Source organism: Lepidochelys kempii, chromosome 2 (genome assembly GCF_965140285.1).
Source record: "Lepidochelys kempii isolate rLepKem1 chromosome 2, rLepKem1.hap1, whole genome shotgun sequence".
Classification (NCBI taxonomy): domain Eukaryota; kingdom Metazoa; phylum Chordata; order Testudines; family Cheloniidae; genus Lepidochelys; species Lepidochelys kempii.
The window spans coordinates 225230537-225251394 of record NC_136381.1 but is presented as its reverse complement, the minus strand read 5'-3'; the positions used below and the strand labels follow the sequence as shown (position 1 = coordinate 225251394).

Sequence of the window (20858 nt, the reverse complement as noted above, 5' to 3'; positions counted from 1 at the left end):
GTCAGAATTACAGATTGGTAAACAGGATCCAGTGAGACTACTGGTAGTAATTGTTATGCCTGATAGTAGTTAGTTAAAAATAAAAAATTTGCAAATTCAGGACCTGCAGTCGTAAGTCACTTGTTTTGCCTGTAAAGTTCTGTGCGTGCACACTGTCGCACACATGATTTCTTTCTGAGGAACATGCAACTTTATTGACGCAGCAAACTTAAAAAAAAGTCAGATTTAAAATGTACTCAATAACCTTCCTTTAGGTATTAGCCATTTTTTAATGGGGAAATTTTTTTTAAAAAAGTGTTTATTTAGAACCTAGTGTACTTCTCTTTATTTGCTCTTTATTATGTGAGGCAGTTTAACAATGTTTGATTTAATCTGTCCTTGCTGATTCTTCACCCAAATAATTATCTGCAGCAACACCATTTTCTCCTCCTCTGTTGTGGAGGTCCGTCGATTGCCTTTTGCATTGGTCAGTAGTATAGCGATATGAGCATATTTTTCGTGATTTGGTAAGTTTGTGTGATTGTTGGATAGTTGACCTGGGACCACTGACAGTTACCTTTACCTATCTTTCTTGGTACTTTCAAGATTTCAGCTGCCCTATGCTAAAGTCAGTATAGATATGTTGTAACCTTATAACACTTTCTAGACAGCGTGTGACTTCCTGTTGAGGGACTGATTGGCTATGTGAGACAGAGGGTCATGAATTCAAGTGGGGGAATAAGCAGATGGTGATTAATTCTACAGCAAATATATTATTATACAACAAAGATAAAGAACAAGGAAAGATACATATTATGCTTTTTGGAGTTTTCCATTAGGCTGCTGTTTAGGTAATGTTCAGACTGACACAAAATAATCAAGAATTCTTAGTGTTTCAAATTTCTGAATGCTGCCTGATAGCCTCTAACTTTCCAAATATTGTATGGGATCTGGCCACACTGCTCCGCTGGAATTCTTTGAAATTGTAAATGTAAGTATCATTAATGTTGCAAGACTTTAAATGAAAATAAATACTAAGACCTATGCTTTTCTTTAGAAATTTTATTTAATAAAAATTACTAGACTACTTTAGTAGCACTATTATTTTTATTTCAAATGGACCTGCTGGCATCGTCTTTCTTTGTTTCTCATTCTCTGTGGGTATATCAGCCTGTCATCACTATAGTGTAAGAGGAGTAGACTTTGAATTTTTCTGCTTTACATTATTAATGTGTAAAGTTCAAAGTGTGTGGAGTGCTTTAGCTAAATAAGATGTGTCCCAGCCCTAAGATGCTTTCAGTCAAATAAGACAAAATGTGGTGTGAGGAAGAAGGGATAAACACACCTCACTCACTTAGCTTGTAAGTAGTGACATACATACATCTTGTTAATATCATGACCTTTTAAATTCCCTTTTTATCCTTCATTTCTGCCTATCTGTCCCCAGTCTTCCCTCTGTACTCCTAACAATGCTTTCCTTTCCCACTTCCTGATTCCCTTGATCCCATCATAGACCTTGAGTTGGGTGTGAGTTACATCACAAAAGGATTAAAAGAAAAAATAGTTTACCAAGTCAAGAAAAAACTGAAGTTCTAAGTGCCAATGTCAACAGATGGTCTGGTGGGATCCTTATCCTTTCCAGCATTCTATTACAGTGTTAACACTCTCATTATTTGGAAATAACTTTGAAAAGTTTTAAAAAAAATAATGGGTTTTTCAAATATTATATATAAACTAAAGATACCCAATCCTCACCTGAATAAAACCATATCAGAACATCTCTAGGTAAAATTTTTGTCAAATACGGAGTCTATGTTTAGAATTAAAGGAAAGGAAAATCACTAATTTGGGATGTTGATCTCAACATTGAATTTTCTCCTGTTTTGTGTTAAACTGTAATACTACTTAAAGTAGCCTTTTGTTGTAATCTTATTTCATTTTGCGTTGAACAAAGACCTAAACTGTAAGACTGAGAAATTCTTTCAGAATTTTGAAGGATGATCACAGTAAGAAAATATAGTAACAACTGATAATGGGTTATAGTGCTGTAATAGATGTATCTTTGATTAATGCCTAGTTCTTAATAATCTCTTCAAGCATCTACCTCAGCTGAGCAGCTGCATGGCAACATTATATCTGTACAGTTCTCTTAGAATTTGTGATTGATCCTAAATTGACAGGGATGACAGACCTTTGTTCATGGTATTATATAACTGTGTTGTTAACATATAAACACTATACCTCTTGGTGGTGGTTTAAAAAAAACCCATTACGCTTGCAGAGACCTGCTTATCCCTGTATCAGGACTGAGATGCAGATTTTGGTCTCATAATTAAGTTTATCTAGGGATATGCTTACGACTATCAGTCAGTGCTTATACACTGCACACTTTAATCATAAAGTCAGTTGAAGATGTATTACATTAAAGTAGTGTATAACAGATTATTGTAAATTAGATTTAAAATACAGATTAAAAAAAAAAGGCAGTTCATGCATTGGCTCTATGAGTGTACTTTGTTGGATTATTCCCTCTTACAAAGGAGCTGTTTAGTTTTTAATATCTGTCTGGTATACTTGAAGAATTTTTGTTATATAATGTGCTGAACTAAATTTGCATCAATACTGGAAGTAATTTGGTTTTCCTGTTATGGCATCTTTACAGCATTCTAGGGTTTCCAGCTATATTTCTTTCTGTAACCAACTCAAGAATTCCAATTTTTCAAATGTTCAGCTTTGTGGTGCCTCTCTTTGTTGTGAAAAGAATACCCCCAAAATCATACTGTACATTATTCCAATTTCACATTTGGAACTGTGCATCTCTGACAGGGTTCCAGCCCAGAGCATGCTCTAATTGGTTCAGTTGTCCGGAGCCACTATCCAAGTTCTGATACATCCCTTCATATGTGAAAAATGTTTCCTTCTGACCTCAGTGGCCGCTTTGAACGTTCCTGTTCCCAAATCTCCTTTACCCTTTAGGGCAGGGGTGGGGAAACTTTTTGGCCCGAGGGCCACATCTGGGTATAGAAATTATATGACGGGCCATGAATGCTCACGAAATTGGTGTTGGGGTGCGGGAGGGGGTTCTGGGCTGGGGCAGGGGGTTGGGGTATGGGGAGGGGGTGAGGGCTCCAGCTGGGGATGCAGGCTCTGGGGTGGGGCTGGGGATGAGGGGTTTGGGGTGTAAGAGGGTGCTCTGCGCTGGGACCGAAGGGCTCTGAGGGCAGGAGGATGATCAGGGCTGGGGTAGGGGGTTGGTGCGTGGGGCAGTGGCTCAGGAATGCAGGCTCTGGGGGAGGCTTACCTCAAGCGGCTCCTGGAAGCAGCGGCATGTCCCTTCTCCAGCTCCTATGCGGAGGCGCGGCCAGGAGACTCTGCTCTGCAGGCTACCCCGTCCTCAGGTGCTGCCCCTGCAGCTCCCATTGTCTGCGATTCTTGGCCAATGGGAGCTGTGGGGGTGGTGCTTGGGGTGGGGGCAGCCTGCAGAGCAGAGCTCCCTGGCTGCCCCATACGCATAGGAGCCGGAGGAGGGACATGCTGCTTCTTCTGGAAGCCGCGTAGAGCTGCCCCCGATTGTGCTTCCCAGCTGGAGTTCGAGGGCCAGATTAAAATGGCTCGTGGGGTAGATCAGGACCGTGGGCCGTAGTTTGCCCATCCCTGCTTTAGGGACTGCTTCTGTTTTTTTTTTTGGTTCATTCCCATTATATGGTTAGCCCCTCCACAGTTTGGGAGTGTTTCCATCTTATTTCCTGAATATGTGCCTCATGAACCTTTTTCTGGTCATCTAATTCTTTCCAAAAAGATGGCATCTGTACCTGCAGTTTGTGAAACTGACAGCAACATGGTTCTTGTTGCCAGCTTTTCACTGGCCTTTCAGGTCCCTTGAATCAACTTCTTTTTTTTTTTTGGCATCCCCCATTTAGGAGCTCTATTGTCATTTAGGGAAGCTTGTAGGACTCCCCCTTCTGCCCCTTGAGTGGTCTGATGTAGTTCCTTTAACAAATTATTCAAGGTCCCCAAGCTTTTGACATCAGGGAATTTCCCCTAGGTATCAGGAAGTTTAAAACCCATGGCCAACCCCTCACCTTTAAGTTTACACATTGGGTATGTTTCCTTGATTACCCCATACTTGTCTGTTCCTATAGACTGTTTCTTCTGCGTAGCTACAGTCCTTCACCCACAGTCCAGTTTTTTAACAGGGATCACCTTTATATGTGCTCTACTTTCCCACAACCAAAACAGATTGCCTGTTAGGCTTTACTCTTTCTTGCCCCAGACTGGGTCCAAATAGTCTTTTGTTTAGACTTTGCAGTACCCTGGGCCCCCTCCATTGCATGACAGAGTATCTTTACAGTATTAGTCTCATCCTCCCCAATTTTCTTAGTGCACTGCAAGACCATATATGTCTTAGTCATTGTTCAAATGGGGCAGACCCATCTTACATGCCCCTCCTGCTCACAGTCAGTGCACACAATTGGCAGGATCCCAGACTGCCTTCCCTTTTTATGTCTACAGTGGCTGATCCTTTCTAGTCACTTGATCTCCTCTGTGTTGTGGCTGCTGCTTGGGCATTTCCCAAAACAGGAGATGGAGCTCCCAGGGTTGCTGCTACCACTCTATATGCCATCTTAGGGGGGTGAATATCTGACAGCTGAGGAAGGGGTCTGTGCCTTTTCTGCTCAATCATTGCTCCTTGATGGGATGGGGATCTGATCATCTCATTGCTGGTACCAGTTGTGAGAGGGTGCCATCTGAGAGCACACCCTCTTACGCCACAGCACCCTGCGCTCAGGTTCCTCCTGATTCTCCCAATAGTTTATCCACAGCTTTATCTCTTTAAAGTATTAGCCTCCTTCTTGGGGGTCTAATTTATCAAGTCTTTATACAGTATTGTCTCCCTTGGCCCTTTAGGCCCAAACCCATTCCTTTTGGGGCTTTCCAGTCACGCTTGCAGGACACTCTGTTCCTTCCTCGTGCTTTAAGGGAATCCACAGTTCTTGTTCTTGGGCTTTGCTGCAGGCAGACTTTCTCCTGCCATGTGCCTCTCCAGGCTGTCTGTCTTCTCTCTTTCTTCTGGCTCTCTAGAGGCTTCTGTTTTTATCTCCCTAAAATTCATGATTTTAGTTACATGACTTTGATTGTTTACTCCTCTTGGGGAGGTGAGCTAAGTGTGTTTATAGGTGGGGCTTAATCTTCACCATTTAAAAGGCCAGTCACTCTGTGACAATGATTTATATAAAATGTCACCAAGATATCAAATATGCATCCATAAGAATATACAGTTTTATGTGTATGAGTGTACTGGGAGTCATATGTGAAGGTAATTGATAATTTTATATAAACAGGTTTAAAATTAATGAATTTAAAACAAATAATGGAACAATATTTAACCTCTTTCAACCCCCTCCAGAATTGGGACAACTATGCAGCAGGAAGGCATATCTACATATACCAATTCTGTATGTCTTAATGAGATAAAAAAAGACTCTAATGCAAAGACCACATTCATCACAGCATGTGGAATGAAGGCTTTTTTCATTGTAGCCAAATAGTGCATTCTCCTTATAGAAAATGTACATTTTAAACTGGAGTTAACCTAGCACTTACTTTATTGTAAATTTGGTGTTAAAAATATAATAACATAGATATTTCCAAGTCTGCATGGTTATATGTGTAGCCCTTACATTTGCTGGAGTACCCTGGATTCTGCTAGTCATAATTCTGATGCCAGTCATAATTGCTGATGACAGTTAAAAATGTAGATCATAAACTATCCAGAGTTTAACATTCTGGAGGTAACATATAGCTCTTGTTGATGAAAAGAAATATGGACACAAGGACGATCCACAAGAATTTACTCTTTAAAAGTCAGTTTATTTTGTAATATTTACAATTCTTGATTTTTAGTAGCGTCCAGAAATTTTACTTTTAACGGGTTCCAGCAGTGATATATGTTTGAAAGACCCAAAGAATTTTAAGTGAACTTGAACTGTTGGAGTCAAAGATAGTAGCTGGTCATAGCTTACTCTTTCCTTTAAGCAACCTGAAAGAAGCATCAGGACTCATCCACGTGACTTTGTAAAAAATAGGTAAGGACCTTCAAGGATGAAAGGAGCTGTACTTCTGTTTCAGTTCTAACCGACTTACCCAACAAATAAGTCATTCCAAAAATCTATTTTGTAGAGAGTTTCTAGGACAAAGCAAATAGAAACCTCTCAGTTTTAACCTGATTAGTAGTTGATCTAGAACTTTTAATTCAAAAATACCAGATACAAATACAGCTGAACCCCTGTTTTACTAAATAAATAGGAATTTAGGAGTCCATAAAATCAAAAAGTTCATAAAATTGAACATCTTAAAATTATAGTGGATACGGTGCATAAGTTGTGTATGGTGCACTAGGTCACTTTCTTGTCCTTCAAGCCACTGCAGAGCTATTTCCATTGGACTGAAGGCATTGTCATGTCAAGGGATGTCTACTTGTTCTTCATTGGTGCCACTTTTGTTATATGCTTTATTTATTTTTGTGTCAGGAAAAAAAGGTTTGTGTAAGTGGTCATTCATAAGACTGATGTTGGTTAATCAAGCTTATGTTGTAAATAGAAATCGCTAACTACCACCAAAAGTTCTCTAAGGCTGAACTAGAATATTGTGAAAGTGTCCCATTCAAGAAATATTCCTTTGGATAGGAGATGGCTTCCTGGGTGTTTTTAAGGGCCTGATCCTAAGTCCGTTGAAGTCAGTGGGAGTCTTTCCATTAATTTCTATGACTTTGCTTCAGACCTTAAGAGATTAGAACAACTATGAATATTGCCACATTCAGAATAGAGTGCTTCTGCAATGGAGGCAGGAGTATAAGGCAGTTTCCCTGCTGTTATCTCCTGCTGCTCCATTTATATGGTGCCCCAGTCTCAAGGGACCAGTTGGAAAAAGAGTGGGGGAAAAGGCACAACTCGAAACAGAAGAAGTTTGTTTGTTGGGGTTTTTTATTTTATTTTTTACAACCAGTACCATAAGGCTAGGTATGTCATCAGTCACATGCAGATGGGACCTCAGAGTCCCCCAAGAGCAGTCTTGTGTTTCCCTATGGAGTCCATTCTATAGGTTAGGAACCATCATACTAATAAGAGAAATTAGAGGTGGTAGATGCTCATTCTTTATTGACATTAATGGGAAAAGTTTTGAACTTGAATGTTAACTTAAGTTGTCTTTTTATCTATGTATATATCTTCAGTGTAAATGTAGTTTTCTTTTGACGTGTATATTATTGACAGATAATGTCAAGGAATTTCAGATGAAGGCAACCTACAAAATAGCTTCCTTGGGAAATGGTGAAATTCTGATTTATTTTTTTTTTCCCAGCACTTCTGTAGCTGCAGTCCACTTGGACTGGACTGTTATCCCAGATCATCCTTCCTCTCATCCTTCAGCCTGAAACTAACAATAATTACATGGAGGAAAAAAAGTTAATATAATGCTAAGGTCATACGGTTAATCCCACAGAAGTCTGGAAATGCCAAAATTAAAGTTGATGTGCAAGATTTTGAAAGTGTTTCCATGTGCATATGCATTATGATAGCATATTTAAAATAATGTATTTGCATATGAATGTGAGATTAACCAATCATAGGTATATATGTGTAGCATCGTGTAATGTTTTAATTCTTGGGTACTTTAATTTTGTCCTAATTATATGGACTGCTACGTTTAAGATATATTTTATAAATTGTATCAATGCCCCTTTAGTATACATTTGAAACAAATATGCCTCATAACAGTAATTTATTATGTAAAATTTTCACATGCTGTTTCTTGGGGAAACACTTAGCATTGTATTAAACATGTATATAATAGTTTATTGCTTGAATATTTATTTTATGTAGAAGTGTATCTGATCTCTTTTTTTTTTTTTTAATGTAATACCTTGAAAATGTCTTAAACTTAATTTCTCTGCGTAGGTGATGTACTATTCTTAAAATATTAAACTTTAATTTCACCCAAGAATTTGACAATTTATGCATATACAATAATTATTTGAAAGTTATGTAAATTTAAAACTAAAAGTAAGTTGAAAACTAAATTTTCCCATACTGCAACCTGAAAATATTTTTCCAGGTGCTGAGTATTTAAAGGACTACTATCAGCAACTAGAAAAATCACATTTTTATGAAAACTTGGTACTTACTGTAATTACAAGTAGGCCCTGTGGTCCCAGTCCTGTAAAGAGATGCATTCAAGTAGACTGTTTTTCCTGCATGTAGCCCCATTGAACTCAAATGGCCTTCAAGCGGATACAAAGTCTTGTCTGCGTGCAGCTGTTTGTAGAAGAGGGGCCAAATATTACAATAACTGAAATAATTTAGTGGGGGAAAAAACATAATCCTTGTATTTTTCAGTGTAATTTCCCAATACAGTAAGCCAGTTGTTTTCTCAACAGAAGAGAACCTTCTTTGTAAAGATATGTGGAGGAGCAAAAAAACCTTTTGGGAACCCACAATTTTTTAATAGGAACTTAAAAACCAAAAAGTAAAAACAGGATACCATATAAAGGGTGTTCTGTCAGAAACTTGAATTTTTACTGCATTAAATAATACTAATAGTGTATTTATAGTAATATGTATTAATGAAGCACACTGATAGTGACAAAAGTATTGACAGAGTTCATGTTATAAATCAATCTTAGAAAAATTATCATGACAGTTTACCAAACGGGAGACAATCTATTTTCCTGCCTTTTATTAGGATGATAGAGAAAAACACTAATCTTAGTTTCTGGCATCCAAGTAAAGTATTATCACAGACAACTGAGTGAGTAGGATATTGCAAGGCAATTGTACTTTAATCATAAAATCTTATCTGTATTGATATTGAAAACTTAACTATTTCTCTCTGATGTACTTCTTTCGTATACTAAGTACATTTTTTCTTTGTGCTTCATAGACTGCTTCTGATATAGAATCATAGGAATGGAAGGGACCATGAGAGGTCATCTGTCCAGTCCCTTGCACTCATGGCAGGACTAAGTATTATCTAGACCAGGGAATGGGCGAACTACAGCCCGCAGGCTGGATCCGGCCCGTCAGGGCTTTGTGTCCAGCCCATGGGACTGCCAGCGCCGTGAGCCCCGCGCCGCTCGCAGAAGCGGCAAACACTATGTCCCTGCGACCTCTGGGCAGAGAGCCAGGGCAGAGAGCACTGTATGCTGCCGTCACCTGCGGGTACCTCCCCCGAAGCTCCCAATTGTTCCTGGCCAATGGGAGCTTCGGGGGAGGTACCCACAGGCAATGGCCGTGTGCGGAGCCCTTTGCTCCCCCTCCCCCAGGGGCCACAGGGACGTGGTGCTGGCCGCTTCCGGGAGCAGCGTGGGGCCAGGGCAGGCAGGGAGCCTGTCTTAGCCCCACTGTGTGCTGCTGCCACCCCAGAGCCACTCCAGGTAAGCGGCCGGGCCAGAGCCTGCATTCTGAACCCCTCCTGCACCCCAACCCCCTGCCCTGAGCCCCCTCGTAAACCCCGCATCCCTCCTACCCCCTAACCCCCTGCTCTGAGTCCCCCCCCACTCCTTCCCACACCCAACATCTTGGACCCTGCATGCAATTTCCCCATCCAGATGTGGACCTTGGGCCAAAAAGTTTGCCCACCCCAGATCTAGTCCATCCCTGTCAGGTGTTTGTCTAACCTGCTCTTAAAAATCTCCAGTGATGGAGATTCCACAGCCTCCCTAGGCAATTTATTCCAGTGCTTGACCACCCTGACAGTTAGGAAGAGTTAGTACAAAGAGTACTATACAAGATGCCATATGTAGGTCCTGTGTACTTACTCAGTTGCACGGTAAGACCAAATTATGTTGCAACTTTTTATTCTTGTCCCCATGAAATATTCTTCATTCCCATCCCCCACAAACAGCCACAGCTCTGGCACATGGTTGAAAATGCTAATTGACATAAAATGTGTTTAATTTATAGCATGATTGTTTCTGAGGATAAGTATTTTTTTCCTCTGTGCTCTCTAGGTGGCTCCCAGACTCCTTCCTGCTTGGCTACATGGAACAGTGCAGGAAGCATACATTAATCAATTGGCCTTTTCTTTATGGAGAAAGCTGCAGACCAAGAGGCAGTTGCGGGAAGGTCCCAAAAGGGCAGTGTGTTAGAAAATTAATGTCTGGTGCCTGGCTCCATCAAAACAGCAAATTTCATGGCATCTTGGACCAGATGCCAAGTTATATAGCTGCTAAACTGTGAAGACTACAGGGGCCCTAACAGAGATAAATGGGGCAGGTCACATCTTAGAGCTATCATTTCATGCTTTCTGCAAATGCAGGCAGATGATACTGCTTTAGTTAACATTGTTTCATGTGTTCAAGGTTTTCTCTGTTACCATAATGGCTAGGAATGTTTTTTTTAATGAAAGTTCAGATTTTGGAGCAGAGCTATGCAGCATATTTCTGACCCCAGAATACATAGGGCCCCATTATTTTGAGAAACAATCTGTATGACAATATTTGAGCAACACTATGTATTTGTAATGTCGTGTGGAGATACTCTAGGCTTACACAGAATTAGGAGGCTAATGTTGTTTATTAAAAGAACTCCACTAATTTGCTACATGCTATAACAGCTTGTATAGTAGAGTAACTTCCACCAGTGCTGATTACAATACCATGGTAACTTGTAAGGTTTACCAATAATTAAAGATTTCATTGTATTGCAGATGTAAAAGGTGACATAATTTTAGTTGCATGTTCAACCTTAACTTTGGCATTTCCTGATGAGTACATAAGCATGTACCCTTAATATTATATGAACATTGCTTTTTGCATTCAGTTTTCTGTTTTTTAAACAGAAGTGGGCAGGGATGAGAATATTCCTCAACTGGAGCCATTTCACTGTAAGTCAATAGGACCTCACTGCCCATACCTTAGTGCATGGCTACATGGGAAACTTGCAAAGCGCTGCCACGGGAGCGCTCCCACAGCATCACTTTGAAGTGCGAGTGTGGTTGCCTGCGAGCCCTGGGAGAGAGCTTTCCCAGCGCTCCTGGTAATCCACCTCCATGAGGGGATTAGCTCAGAGCGCTGGGAGCCTGTCCACACTAGTGCTTTAAAGCACTCAGACTTACTGCACTCGGGGGTGATTTTTCACACCCCTGAGCCAGCAAGTTAGAGCGCTATAAAATGTAAGTGTAGACAATCCCTAAGGCTTCCTGAGTTTCCTTAATCTTTATTTGGCAGCTTGAATATTAAAATACTAGATCTTGTAAGTTCACATTTATTTACCAGCTGGTTAATCATCATTAAGTTACTTGGAAGTAGCTAAATTTATCCTTATTAAGAAACTGTCTTTTATTAAAGTAGAACCTCAGAGTTACGAACACCAGAGTTACGAACTGACCAGTAAACCATACACCTCATTTGAAACTGGAAGTACACAATCAGGCAGCAGCAGAGACCTCCGCTCCCCCCCCCCTCCCGCCCCCCAAAAGGCAAATACAGTACAGTGTTAAACATAAACTCCAAAAAAGGGAAAGCAGCATTTTTCTTCTACGTAATGAATTTTCAAAGCTGTATTAAGTTAATGTTCAGTTGTAAACTTTTGAAAACAGCCATAACATTTTGTTCAGAGTTACGAACAACGTCCATTTGTAACTGAGGTTCTACTGTAATATTTAATCTGATTTAAAGAATATTCATTACCATTTACTATCATTAGGCTAAATTCTTTTCCTAGAAGATGTCCCAATAAAGCAGCCATTCCTGGATAAGTAGAGGATACACTATAGTTTTATCCTTTGTATATATCTTTTTTTGGGGGGCACATGCTATATATAGGGCTGCAGTGGATTTTAGAGTGAAGGGCAGTAGCAAACTAGCACACAGTATATTATACAACAGTGGGGTGTTGAGGACTGGGAAGCTTTGGGTATGTCTATACTACAAATGCTACATTGGTGGTGCTGCAGGTATGCTGCAGTAGTACAGATAGTTGCTACAGTGACAGAAGAGATTTTTCTGTCAGTAGTAAATCTGCCCTCTCAAGAGGCGATAGCATTATTGACAGAAGAAATCCTCCACGGACCTAATGGTGTTCATACTGGGGCTGATGTCCACTTAACTAGGGGTTTGTTTACCGGGCAAAAAAAAACTTGTGGCCGTGAGTCTCAAAGCCCAGGTCCGTAGTCCTGGACTCTGATGCTCACTGCTGCAGGGTTTTTTGTCATGCAGACATACTCCATGTGTCTCAGGGGTATGAATTTTTCACTCCTCTGAGCAATGTAGCTAGTTTGACTCTACTTTTAGATGTAGCTCAGACCTTTGTATAATGACACCAGCACACACCCCTTCTGTGAAATGCATCATGTGCTCTTTAATATAACTGTACAGTTCAGTCTTTGTTTTTAAGTATTTGCTGGAAAATTCCATCTAATTCAAGATTTGAATTAGTGGTTTCAGTGCAACTAGGTATTGTGAAGCAAGTATTTATAGCACTGATTCATTTTCTTTGGTGCACTGATAGTGTTACATGTAGTATATTCTCTCTAGGCTTGGCAACATTTTTTTATATCATTTTGATGGATAATATTGGTTTTAAGCATTTTAATTTTTTTTATCAATTTAAATTTTCACAGTTGTGGAAAATTATGGAGTGAGGGTTAGACACAAATTATTTAATGGCAATAGATGCTGAGATTCAAAAAGTTAAAGCTTTATAACCATTAAATCACAAATTGTCAACATCACATGTCAAAATATATGCAGTAAATACCCTGAAACTCTAAGTTCTCAGCAACATTTTTCTTACTAATCTGTAAATTTCAATTATTAATAGAAATATTTTTCATCAGTTTGCACGCATATGGAGAAATCAACGTTTACTAATAAATTTAATCCTTCCAAACCTGGTTCTCAGTTGCTTTGTAGAGAAAGACAATGTTTTAAAAAGCATGAAATCCAAATAGCTCTTCTCCAGCTTCCATTCTTTCTGCATTGATGGATACTGATGATTTGTCATGCCTCTTGAGGTCATAAAGCAAAACAAATTTGGATCATAGAATCATAGAATATCAGGGTTGGTAAGGGACCTTAGGAGGTCATCTAGACCAACCCCCTGCTCAAAGCAGGACCAATCCCCAACTAAATTATCCTATCCATGACTAGAACCTTCTTGTGTGTTGGCTTTTGGCAAATCCACAAGATCATAGTGCCTCATAGGGAATTCATTCAGTGAACTTGTGTTCCTATCTGTAAACTATGCAGTGTTGTCGTAGCCGTGTTGGTCCCAGTATATTAGAGGGGTAGTGTGTGTGTTTTATTGGACCAACTTCTGTTGGTGAGAGAAGACAAGCTATTGAGCTTATACAGAGCTCTTCTTCAGGGATGGGTAATCTGTATAATAGTATTTACAATGTTACAATTGAGTAAAAAGCTGAAGCTATTTGACTTGAATGGAGAGGACTTGATATTTAGCTATATGAGACGTAAGTTTAGCCCAGCTGAGAACTGGGTTCTGTCAAATGCACAAAGTAACTGAAAATGGGAAAGTAACATTTTCTTATCTTTTAATTATAACATTAGGTGTTCCTTGTAACACTAAAGTGAATTTGAGACAGAGATGTAGTTTTTGTAGTTGACAATGTCCTATTAGGTTCCTTAAGTTGTTTTTAAAATACATATTGAAATTTGCCTAAAATCTGTGTTAACTTTAACGTTTTTTCGCATTGATCTTAATGGGGAATGACTGTTCTTATTCCTTTAACTTGTTTGCTGTAAGAAAAGTGGTAGCCTGCAAAGAATAAGTTTAGCGAGACCTACAGCCATAAAAGCAGGACTTCAAAAGTTAAGGAATAATTTAAAAATATTCATATTCTAGTTTATTTATCTCCTTGTAGAGTGCTTCCTAGGAAAACAGGAGTGTTAAGTTTTGAGACAAAGCCAAAAATCTCTGATTTCATGGGATTGATTACTTTATATCATAGTTTGATTTTTAGCAGTAAATATAGCCAGTGCTATATTTGGAAATCAAAAGGAGCTAATGACTGTTGATATTTCTCTATAAAAAGGGAGTGGGTCACTGCTGATTCAAGCTGGTCCAAAAAAAGAGTACTCATTCTGAAAACGTTAATACAAACTTTGAAGAAGAAAGCTGCGAAAATCTACTTAACTGGGCCCACCCTCATTGTATTTGAACACCCTAAAATACATTCCTATCAAACTGCTTTATAAAAAAGGAAAAATAGTTGACCTCCTAGGTCAGTTCTTACTTTGGATTGCGTTTAAATAATTTCCTCCAAGTGCTGTCATTGATCAGTGGCTATAAGGCTTTTTGGCTGATTCAGACCTAACGGTGTGATCAGTTGTGGCATACCAAGGTCTAAAGCAGCTTGTCCTTCATAGAGAAAACCTTGGTTAACCTATCATCATGCCAGTTTAAAAAGGAGCCTGACTGTGCAGCTGCTACTTGTGAGCATATCCCATTGAACAATTACAATTTTCCTTCATGTGCAGCAGCTGCATAATCAAGACCACAGTCCCTGTAATTCAGAAGCCATTTCCAATAAACTTAACTTTGTAGCACTACTTTGGGTCAAGATTCTTGTTTTTTTGTTAACTGAAGCAATTGTATTCAAATTCTGTCACTTGGGAACTTGAAAGGAATGAGCACCATCTAATACTTGTGGTGATGGGCATTATGCACTGCTGTTTGATTTTTTTTTTTTCATTTTTGTCTTGAAAAGAAAATGTCTGAGAGCTTTGGGTGGGGCCAGTGGCTATTCTGTAAAGAAGCTCCAATTAATGGTTTGGGTGTTTTCCTCTATTATGTAGATTTCATAAAAGGAAAAATGGGCAAGCCTTTGCGTGAGTGAATTGTGTCAGTGTTAAATCAAAGATTTCCAGAACAGCCAGCCTCTAGAATATGTGAACATTCTTTTCAGTTTCACTCCGTTCCAGTCAAAGCATATTCTGACACTCTAGTTTTATATTTTTAAAAAAGCAAACAGCATCCTGAAATGGATTTGAGGGATTGCAGTTTACTTAATCTTTTTGTTTTGAAGCATGTTCTTTTATTAGAGTAAATTCTTGGTTATGCCAGTTGTTTGAACTTATGGATATTGGAGTCTCTGATATGAACAGCTAAATTAATAGGATTTTTCTTAACATCAGTGGGAAATAACATTCCCCCTCTGTACATTTTAAAAAAAAATTTGTATTGCAGTAGCAGTACAACATTGCTGGCAGCGAAACATGGACGCTGACGAAGACAGAGGAGCAGCAACTCTCTGTCATGGAGAGGGTGATGGAAAGAATTATTCTGGGAATTTCAATCCGTGACTGAGTCCCCAGTGAAGTGATCAGACAGCAGAGTGGAGTGCAGGACATTGCTGAGAGCAGGCATAGTAAAATGCGATGGGCTGGACATATAGCAAGGCTCACTGACAACTGATGGACTGCAGCTGTTGCCGAGTGGTACGCACAGGAACTGAAACAACCATTCGGCCGACCTCCTAAGAGATGGAAAGATTTTACTGTGAAAAGACATGGCTGCACATGGAGAAGGAAGGCCAGGATACGAGAAGAATGGAAGACTTAATGTGATCGGCGCAATCTATACGAGGGCTGAAGAACTGATTGATCAAGGTGATTGTAGTAGCATCTAAAAGCCCCAATTGGAACGTGGACCCCAGTATGTTAGGCACAGTACAAGCGTGTAGAATGATATGGGGCCAGATTTTTAAAGGTATTTAAGTGCATTAGGAGACTTTCATAAGTGCTAGGTACCTAGCCCCCTTGGCAGCTAAGCACTTATGAAAATCCCACTATGCACCTGTCTGCATCTTTAATTGTCTAAAGACCCTTACAATCTGGCCAATAGTCTCTACACCTAAGCACTTAATCTGTTGTAAAATATGATGCAGCAAGCGGATGTGACCACAGTAGTACAGAAAGAGATGAAGGTATGCAATTGGAAGTTGAGGTTATCTTACTTGGGTTCAAAGATTCTAGAATGCAAGTGAATGGGAGTCCATGCAGCATAGGCTTAATTTTTAATGCCTTAATTTGGTTTTCATGTTAAACTGTAGTATTTCAAAATAAAGTCTGAAAAGGAGAGTAGCTCCTGTCCAGTATATTTAAAACTGTGAAATCAGTTGTGACGATTTGGGGAGTGAGTCTGTAGATTCTGTTCTGGTTGATGCTATGTTTTTCCCTATTGCTGTGTTTTTGAATACCTCAGTGTCCATATTGAATTTACCATGGGCTGTCTGGGCCTGTAGCATGTGCCCACCAAACTAATAAGAATGGCGAGTAGTTACCTTAAACAACTGTAATTTGACTGAGTCATAGAAGGATGTAGTATTCTAAGGAGGCTGGACCTGGGACACTGCACTTCTTTCAGCTTGCCTGTAGAGGGCTGGTGAAGTGTAGCTGTAGGATAAATATGAAATTAAAGAATTAGAGTTAGCTTAAATACACACGTGTGTGTGTCTGTAGAAACTAGTGAGGTGAAATGTTTTCAATGTGTAACTTTCATCTGACGACAGGCTTTTTGGTCAAATTCAGATTCTTGGTGAATAATAGAAATCACAAACATATTTAGGCTGTTTGTATGATGCAGTACCAGGTATAAATCTGGAATGTTTCAATGAGTCATCTTTCAAATTCTTATGTGCTGTTTGTAGCATTTTAGTAGGAAAAGGGGTCTTGGGACCCAGACATAATGTCAGCATCTTGGTGGTCTCTGTTACAGAGGCCCTTGTACTCACCAGCATAATGTTGAGGGCCCCTGTGCTGCTAAGGAGGTTTCTGGCTCTGTAGGTGCCTGGGATCAGAGAATGTGATCAAGTTCTTCATAGAAGGATGTTGTTTTCCTCCTTAGCCTTGGAGCAGCTGTTTGTATCCCATACTTCATTGCATTGCATCTTTGTGCCTTAGGTTGTATCTCAGCACTGTTTCCTGGTTCAGATGTCGTAATCTGGGTCAGACACTTTATTACAAATGGTCAAGTTTTGCTGTGACTAGATCACCTCATTGCCCCAGATCTGTATGAGGATCCAGGTATCTGCCTTGGGTCAGCTGGTAGCATGTATCTAGGACACTGTGAAAAAGCATAGTTCTTGTCCTGGAAGTACTTTCGGACATCACCATTCCATCACAGCATTCTCACTGAAATGGATGTTGGTGAAAAAGTGAGAGCTAAGGTTTGTGGAGCTCATTTTTTACAGATGAGGGAGTTTTGGAAGGCTTTCCTTAGAGATAGAGAAGCTTGATCCGACAGGCATGGTATGGTATTGGGAGGACCAATTCAAGCAGTGAAGCTACCGCACCAGTACTTGCTTTCTACACTGGCATTGCAGTAGTGCAAAAGGAAGCGGTGGTGGAAGCACATAGTGATTAGCCTTGATCGGTACAAGTTCAGTCAGAGTTAGGGTATAACTGCTGTTTCATAGTTGTAAGCACTTTCGTGTGTGGACATAAATATGTAAGTGATTTGAAGGTAAATAATGGCAAGATTTACTTGTATTTGTTTGATCTAATCAATGTTTAGATGGGGTTATAGCTGGTGGTAAATCAGTCAGTCTGTTTCTCCTGTTGGTCTACTGGACTACGCTGTCTCCAACTTGAAAATTTTGAATAGAATTCAGTCTCTCCAAAACGTATGTGCTCTAGTTACTTTTCACATAGCTCTTCCTTATTTTCAGCTTTCACTTTCAGTGTGGTGCAGTTCTGAAAACATCTGGGGCAGATTCATCAGAACAGCACTAGGGCGTTGACCTACCGGAGTTCCATGTGATCAACTGGGACTCGGCTTATAGTAATGGATATTTTTCTTCACCCCATCTTATCAATTTTAGCACAGCAGGTCATTAATGATACTCTACAGAAAACAACAATCACTAATACTGCATTAGTGTGCAATAAAATGATTGTGTGCATTGGTCTTTAGGTATTGTAAAATTTTTATGGGAAAGGAACAGTGTCATTGGCTCATTTTTCAAGGAACAGAAAATACGTACTTTAATGTTTTTTAATAAATGCCAAAAAAGACAAGGCTTTTATCTACAAACAGGAGGCCATTATCCTATGATAACATTCTGTTCGGGTATTCCTTACCTTTTTATATACGTGATTATATAATTTGTATGAAAAAAATAACAAAAATTTGAGCACAGATTTTTTTGGCACAAGTTAAATTAGTAATTTTGAGAAAAAATATTTTTATCTCTGTTTAATCAGAATAATAGAAATTTAGAGCTGGAAAATACCTGCTAGGTCTAGTCCATTCCTCTGCAAGTGTAGGATTGTTACCCACAACATAGTCTTAAGTATTTTGTCCAGTCCATGTTTAAAGGACTAATGCAACTGAAATTCTGCCACTTTTCTGGCATGCTGAAGTTGAAAGTGACATTACTTGCCATTTAAAAAAAAAAAAATCCAATCAGTGTTTAGATGGGGTTATAGATGGAGGTAAATCCGTAAGTCCGTTCCTTCCCACTTTCCTTTGCCTTCTCTCCCTCTCCTATTCTCAACATCTCTCTTCCTTTTCTCTCTGTCCTCTTCCTGCCCTTGAGTTTTTCAGACAAAAGCAACTTGAGCGATAGGATAATATGCCTCAGATCTCATAATCCTATCATGCTCTGCTGTTTGCTTTCCCAATTACTTTTCCTTTTGTCCTCTTCTCCTTTCTCTATTATCCTTCCTACTGTTCCTTCCCTTCTCTTCTATCTTAAATCCAAAATAAGTTTTTATTCAAATTTTTCTGGAGGCATGCACATTTACCAACTTAAATGATCTGAGCTGAAGTAGTAGTTGGTGTACATTTGTGCAGTGTAATGATCATTATTATTGTAGCTGGAGCCTAGTATTGTAGCATCTGCTCTATTTAGGTATGCAGAACACCTTTCTCATAATTCTCTATTTATACACGCTCTTAACTTTCTGAAACATTCACCTTTGGACTGAAGTTTTCCTGTTTGACTTACGTTTAAAGGTCAATTCTTCTGATTACCTTTTGAATAAAATCACTTCAGTCATTTGTGAATCTTGCCAGGGTTGAAAAATACGTACGTCAAATTTAACAGAATTTTAGCCAGGGCTGTCAAGCGATTAATTGCTGTAATTTTTTTTAATTTTGCTATTAAACAATAATAGAATACAATTTATTTAAATATTTTTGGGTGTTTTCTACATTTTTCAAATATATTGATTTCTATTACAACACAGAATACAAAGTGTACAGTGCTCCCTTTATATATTTGATTACAAATATTTGCACTGTAAAAAACAAAAGAAATAGTATTCTTCAATTCACCTCATACAAGTACTATAGTGCAATATCTTTATCATGAAAGTTGAACTTACAAATGTCAAATTATGTACAAAAAAAAACTGCATTCAAAAATAAAACAATGTAAAACTTTAGAGCCTAACAGTCCACTCAGTCCTACAGCCAATCGCTCAGACAAACAAGTTTGGTTACAGTTTGTAAGAGATAATGCTGCCCACTTCTTGTTTATAATGTCACCTGAAAGTGAGAAAAGGTGTTCTCATGGCACTGTTGTAGCTGGGGTTGCAAGATATTTACGTGCCAGATGAGCTAATGATTCATATGTCCCTTCATCTTCAGCCACCATTCCATAGGACATGCATCCATGCTGATGAAAGATTCTGCTCAATAACGATCAAAAGCAGAGTGAACTGATGCATGTTCATTTTCATCATTCGAGTCAGATGCTACCAGCAGAAGGTTGATTTTCTTATTTGGTGGTTCGGGTTCTGTAGTTTCCGGATCAGAATGTTGCGCTTTTAAGACATCTGAAAGCATGCTCCACACCTTGTCCCGCTCAGATTTTGGAAGGCACTTCAGATTCTTAAATCTTGGGTCAAGTGCTGCAGCTATTTTTAGAAATCTCACATTGGTATCTTTGCATTTTGTCAAATCTGCAGTGAAAGTGTTCTTAAAACGATCATGTGCTGGGTCATCATCCAAGACTGCTGTAACATGAAATATATGGCACAATGCGGGTAAAACAGAACAGGAGACATACAATTCTTCCCCAAGGAGTTCTGTCACAAATCCGTACTTGGCTCAGTGGTTTGAGCATTGGCCTGCTAAACCCAGGGTTGTGAGTTCAATCCCTGAAGGGGCCATTTAGGGATCTGGGGCAAAAATTGGGGATTGGTCCTGCTTTGAGCAGGGGGTTGGACTAGATGACCTCCTGAGGTCCCTTCCAACCCTGATATTCTATGATTCTAATTAACATGCTTTTTTTTTTTTTTTACTGAGCATTATCAGCATGGAAGCATGTCCTCTGGAATGGTGGCTGAAGCATGAAGGGGCATACAAATGTTTAGTATATCTGGCACGTAAACACCTTGCAACGCTGGGTACAAAAGTGCCATGCGAATGCCTGTTCTCACTTTCAGGTGACATTGTAAATAAGAAGCAGGCAGCAGTATCTCCCATAAATGTAAACAAACTTGTTTGTCTTAGCAATTGGCTGAACAAGAAGTAGTATTGAGTGGACTTGTAGGCTCTAAAATTTTACATTGTTTTGTTTTTGAGTGCAGTTATGAAACCAGAACAACATCTACATTTGTAAGTTTCACTTTCAGGATAGAGATTGCACTACAGTACTTGTAGGAGGTGAATTGAAAAAGACTATTTCCTTTGTTTATCATTTTTACAGTGCAAATATTTGTAATAAAAATAATATAAAGTGAGTACTGTACACTTCGTATTCTGTGTTGTAATAGAAATCAATATATTTGAAAATGTAGAAAAGCATCCCAAAATATTTAATAAATTTCACTTGGTATTTGATTGTTTAATAGTGCAATTAATTGCAATTTTTTTAATTGTGATTAATTTTTTGAGTTAATAGCATGAGTTAAC

The 20858-nt window shown here is 39.1% G+C and overlaps 1 protein-coding gene across 9 annotated transcripts in view; it reads left to right on the top strand.

Moving 5' to 3' along the window:
• ANKIB1 (ankyrin repeat and IBR domain containing 1) overlaps positions 1-20858 on the top strand; it is a 154559-nt gene that overhangs the window by 2509 nt on the left and 131192 nt on the right. For 2 of the 9 annotated variants that reach the window (XM_073333971.2, XM_073333973.1), the window contains exon 2: positions 15183-15604. The exons of 6 other annotated variants lie outside the window; for them this stretch is intronic. The gene's annotated coding sequence lies outside the window, so the exon portion shown is untranslated. The remainder of the gene's footprint in view (positions 1-15182; positions 15605-20858) is intronic. One more of the 9 variants, XM_073333974.2, reaches the window with a different exon arrangement.